The following is a 6,176-nucleotide window of genomic DNA, read 5'->3' on the forward strand; positions in this document are numbered from 1 at the left end:
AAAACAAAACAAATAAATGAAATAATAATGAAAAATATATATTTGGGAAAAGGCATCTACACTAAGCCTGTATAACTGTTTCTTTTCATTCTTGCCTAAACGAGGCACTACAACAACTTCTTACACAGACATTATATTGTACTAAGAACCTAGAGATGAGGTCGCAGCGGGACGTGCACAGGTGATACGTGAACTTTACACCATTCTATATAAGAGACTTCTATGAGAACATCTACACTGATTTCTGGTAGCCAAGGATTTGGAACGTGTCATTCATAGATATTACAAAGTACCCGGTTGATGGACACTTTCTTTTTCTAGGAGTTTGGAGTCCAAGGCTTACCAACAGATTCAAGGATCTAAGGGGTTAGACGATACTGTACAGGACCCTTTACAGGCAAGCCTATGTCTCACTAGAATAAAATAAAAATCTTCTGTTAACTGGGGCTGGAGAGATGGTTCAGTGGGTAAGAATGTATGCTGCTTACCCAGAGGACCCAGGTTGGATTCCCACTTTCCAGGTAGTGGCTCATAATTTACCTATGAATAATTTCTTTTGGCCTCCAAGAGTACTACACACACGGTATGCATACACATACGAGGACTAACATCCCTATACATAAAATAAAAAATGAATACACCTTTTAAAATGTATGTTCTACTAACTGAAAACCCTAGAGTCTACTTTAGGGAGTAATACATACTTGTTATCTTAAGGGTGAATATCTTGCTATAGAAAACATTTACTGGGCTGAAGAGACGGCTCAGAGTTAAGAGCACTGACTATGCCCCCCCCCCCCAGAGGTCCTGAGTTCAATTCCCAGCAACCACATGGTGGCTTACAACCACCTGTCATGGGATCCGATGCCTTCTTCTGGTATGACTGAAGAAAGCTACAGTGTATTAACATATAAAATAGATAAATCTTAAAAAAGAAAAAGAAAAAGAAAGAAAGAGAGATAACATTTACTCCTATACCTGACACTCCTTAAAGATACTAGACTTCTCACATTGTTTTATTTTCCAAATAAACCCTAATGTTTCACTGCTTGAGCTAACATGACTAAGTGAGCAATGGAGGTTGGTCCCAAAGGCTGCTCTTGAGTGAAGGCAAAATGGATAGTTGGAATGGTTCAACCTTGGATTCCTGTGGAGTCCAACGTAGCACATTTCTTGGGAAGTCCCACCAGGTCCCAACATGTTCAGGGAAAAGAGGCTTCCTACCCTTGGGGGAACATAAAGGGTCACTCTTAGTCTCTGCAGCTGCCACTTCCAGCCCTGAGCCTGTTTGTTGACCTTAGCAAGCCAGGTTGTAACTCTGGAAAGACTGAAGGAGAGCCCTTTCCAGTGAGCAGTACCTTTGTATCCAGTCTTGTATAGGTGCACAATGGATGCCTGGAACGGGCATTGACATCTCAAGAGTGGAAAGTCTGAATGTTTGGGAAGTTCTACCTGTGAGGAGGGGCTAGCTAGCCCAGAAGAACTGGGTTTCCAGGCTGAAGTTGAGTGAACACCCAACACTGTAAATCATGGTGATGTGAGGGAGCTACTCTTCACACAGAAGTAAATCAGGGGTTTCAACATACTTAAGATGGACCTAAAATGTGTTGCCCTTAGCCTAATTATAATCTTTGAGAGGCTGAGTTAATCACAGTCTCTCTGGCTACTGGATTCTAAGCCTGTGTAATTAGAAGGGAAAGGGTCCAGGTTTGCATAGGGCTGCTATGAGGTCCTTGTGTATAGATTTTGTAAAACTCTATTCAGTGTCCCGCTCATGATTAACACACGAGAGAAGTCCTTTACGGAAGGGGGTAAGAAACAAGGAAGAGGAAAGAGAAAGAGATGGGTCGGGGTCTCTGTCTCTTATCTGGGCTGTGACTTAGACCATGACATAGGTAACCCAGATGATGATGTGCTCAGGTGATGGGAGTGAGGCATGCGCAGGAAGTGTGCAGTGGTTGCCATGGCAAGCGTTACGAGAGGGTTCTTGTCGCCTAGGGATGACGTCATCGCTGGATTCGGAGGCTAGGTGGAAACAGCTTCTGATGCTAACAATTCTCATCACGATAATTAAGATTTTTTTCATTTCCTGAGGAAGTGCTCGCCTGGACCTTGTTGGTTTGTTTATTTCACGTATTCTAGGACACGGCTCTCATCAGAACTCTGTGAGGGTGGTCAGGAAGGGCTGGGAGGAAGTAGGCTGACCAATAGGTAAAAGCATGAAGAGGTGAGCTTGGGATTCCCCAGCACCCACATGAAAGTTAGTTAGACACACAAATCTATAAAAATGGGGGTAGTGAGGGTAAGAGTGGAACATGTGAATCTCTGAAGCTCACTGGTCAGCCATGGCAGCCAATCCATGAGCTCCAGGTGCAACTTGAGACCCTGTTTCATTAAAAAAAAAAAAAAAAATGGAGCGAGGGAAGGATAGCAAGCTATATCACCACACACAAGTGCACACAATTGCACATCACATTGGGTGTGCACCCACAGGAGGCCTGATCCCCAACAGCCCCAAAACAAAGCAGAACAAAACGGTGTTTGGAAGGCCAATTGCATCAAAATCTGCTGTTGGCAGATTTCCATGCATCTCCATCTGAAATATCATTTTAGCGTCTGAGCCTAAGGGGAAAAGATGAAGCCAAGTGGGGCAGAGTGTGGGGGCTGAGTTGCAAGCGGACAAATCTGACTAAAAGACAAGCTTATCACACAGGTTGTATTCAAGCTCATGCCAGAGCAAGGGAAGTAGGAACTAGAATATTGTGTCCATGAAGAATTTACCCTCACAGCCGCACTCCAAGGTTTATCACACACACACACACACACAGAGATGTGTATGTGTGAAATGAGTGAGTATGTCAATGTAATGTGAGGTGTCCATTGATGTTAAACATCTGGTTCTGGGGGAGGGTATAGGGGGCTTTGGGGATAGCATTTGAAATGTAAATGAAGAAAATATCTAATAAAAAAAAACAACAAATACAAAAACATCTGGTTCTTTGACTACATCTTGAACATGCCAACACATATACAGAAAGCTCAGTTCGGTAAGCTCAGTACAGCAGACGACTTCCTATCTAGAAATTATAATTCCCTAAATTCTAATTCAAAATGTTTATTCTCTGAAGACAGTGGGGAGAGTGGAGCCAATAAATGAACCAGACTAAAGTCTCAGGCAATAGCCATTCAGAGCACATCAGAGAGTTTATACTCTGAGGACGAAAAGACGTTATTGAGTAAAATGTACAGAGGCGTGGACGGGCCACATAGAGGCAAGGGGGGCATAGTGGCAAGGATATGACCATGGCCAGCTGGAGAGATGGCTCAGCAGTTAAGAGAACTGACTGTTCTTCTAGAGGTCCTGAGTTCAATTCCCAGCAACTAAGTGGTATCTCACAACCATCTGTAACGGGATCTGATGCCCTCTTCTGGTGTGTCTGAGGACAACTACATAGTGTGCTCATATACATAAAATAAATAAATCTAAAAAAAAAAAAAAAAGATGGGCCATGGCAGCAAGGATAGGCCATGGAGGTAAGGCCAGGCCACAGCCGCAAGGATGGGCAATGGTGATTAGGAGTTCAGATTGGCGCAAGGGAGGTCTGCCTCTTCCATAAAGGACACACCTAGACACCCAATATCCATTACAAAGGAAATTACCGGAGCAGGATGGGGTTGGGGAAAGTTGTGGCGAGCTGAGATTTTTTGCTGGGGTGGGTTTTTAAGGAAAAAAAAAAAGAGTCGGTGCTAGGGGGAGTTGGTAAATCCTGATTGGACATTGGTCAGATAATGACTTTGATTGTGGGACCTTGTGTTTTGTCTCAGGAAGGAGTCAGTGTGGCCAAACAAGGGAGTAGGCCTTCTTAGGGCCTGGCTTTAGGAATATAATCTAACAGTTTAGCAAGGAGAAGGGTAAGAGCCCAAACCTGTTGGTGCCATGTTTGCTCTGCTCCATCCTGTATTTGTCAAGTTCAGTCCAACTTGAGCCCTTCAAGGTGCCCTTGGTGGACAGACTGGGCAAGGCCACTTATGCTCCACAAAATCCCCGTTTTCCATGCAGGCATAATAGCCGATTGTAATGAACAATCAGAAGTAAACTGACTCCTGCCAGCTACACCTGGGAGGGGCATGAAAAGACATTCCAAGAACAATTCGCTGTTCTGAGGAAACCGAGGTCACAAGACTCTTGGTTTTTGTTTTTTTGTTTGACTTGTTGTTAGTTTGGTTGATTAGTTGGTTGATTTTTCTAGACAAGGTTTGTCGGTTCAAGCCTGGCTGTTCTGAAACTCCCTTTGTAGGCCAGGCTAGCCTCCAACTCAGAGATCCACCTGCCTCTGCCACTGGAGTGCGGGAATTAAAGGTGTGGGCCTCTGGTCTTGTTTTCTTGGAGTGTGCAGGGCCTCAGCTGCAGCTGCTAGCACATCTAACTGGGTTCTCCAGCTTTGACGTCACACCCTCTCCCTCCCAATCCCCCCAACCCCCCCATCCTCCTTACCCCCACCCCCAACCCTGCCCCCAACTCACTCAGAAGAAGCAAACCCAATCCCTTTCACACATGCATGAGAAGGGAGCAGGCTTTGTATGGAGTGGCTGTCAGAGAGGCCTGTACCGTCTACACCAAAGTAACCAGAGAGGGCAGTTAGAGTCCAGAGAGGGTGTGCTTTCCATTCAAGCCAAAGGAAAAAAGAAAAAGCTGATGATATTCGAGAAACAAGGAACTGGGCCACATCCTTCCCCACTCCTGTGACTTCCAGTGTTAGCTCAACACTGAGCTAGAAGAAGGGGAGGGTATGGGCTGGAGAGATGGCTCAGCAGTTAAGAACACTGACTACTCTTCCAGAGGTCCTGAGTTCAATTCCCAGCACCCACATGGGGGCTCACAACCAACTATCTTGGGATCTGATGCCCTTGTTTAGTGTGTCTGGAGACAGTGACAGGGTTGTCATGTACCTTACATACAATGTATACATATACATTAAAAAGGAAGAGGAGGAGGTGAGCTCAAGACAGGGTCACCATAGGGCCTCTAACTCTCAGTTCTTCCTAACTTGGAATGTGTTTGGTGAGATACGAGCCGAATGAGACCAGAAGAGGAAGAAGAACAGTTTTACAGCTTGGTTGGGTGTCGCTGTTATAAGAACAAGAAGTGACACTCATACAAGTGGTGAAATCGAAGTTTGTAGTTCGAGAGATCCCAAGTGTAATGAAATGGTCTTCATTTCCATTTAAAGTTGGCAGTGCACTAGAGGATTATAAACCGTTAAAATTCCATACTAACAACTTGTCTGCCTTCTCTACTGTGAATATTACAGAATAAGTTGAAATCACTGGGCAGGGTGGGGGTTGGGGAGGAGGCGTCTGGATGCTTTGATTTAAGGTTTTAGAAGCTCGGTTTGTGTTTTGGGGACAAGATCCATTGTGTTTCCGGCTGACCTCTGACCCCGTGCAGAGCGGAAGGTGACCTTGCATTCTGGATCCTCCTTCTTCCTGTTCCGCTGTCATTTGTCATTTGCGTTTGGATGGTTGTGTTTAGCTTTGATTTTCTTTTTCCCCTTTTCCTCAAGACAGGAATCTGTGAGAACCTGGGCTCAAGTAAGTCTCCTGCCTCAGCTATCCAAGTATTTGGGACTGCAGTTTTAAAATATGTACCCAGCAACTGAACACCTCCCAGGGTTCTTTTTTCAAAATGACTATTTATTTATGAGATGTACTCATTAACGCTGTGTACAAGTGGAGCTCAGAGGACAACTTGAGGGAGTGAGTCTGCTCCTCCTACCCGCTGGGTCCTGGGGATCAAACTCAGGTTATCCGGGCTGGCTGGCGATAAGTACCTTAACCTGCTGAGCCACCTTGTAGGCCCTGGTGGTCTTTTCTTGAGAGGAGCTCCACGTGTATATTTCTCACTGGCACATACAGACTCCAGAGATGGTGTTGGGGGAGCTGATAACATTGACCAAAAACTCGTATACACAGACACGAGTCCTAGAGAGTTCAGCCAAGAAAGAATTTTGGATACATGCTCTGGGCCTGTTTCAAGGCTTCTTAGAGTTTGATTCCTACCAGCCCCCAACATGAGTCCAGTCCCACTGGGCTGTTCATGGGCTCTCACCAGCCTTGCCTCTCTGCACCTCTGGGTTTTTTTGCTTTTGGTTTTTTTTTTTTTTTTTTTTTTTTTT

Source organism: Mus caroli, chromosome 17 (genome assembly GCF_900094665.2).
Source record: "Mus caroli chromosome 17, CAROLI_EIJ_v1.1, whole genome shotgun sequence".
NCBI classification, from domain to species: Eukaryota; Metazoa; Chordata; class Mammalia; order Rodentia; family Muridae; genus Mus; species Mus caroli.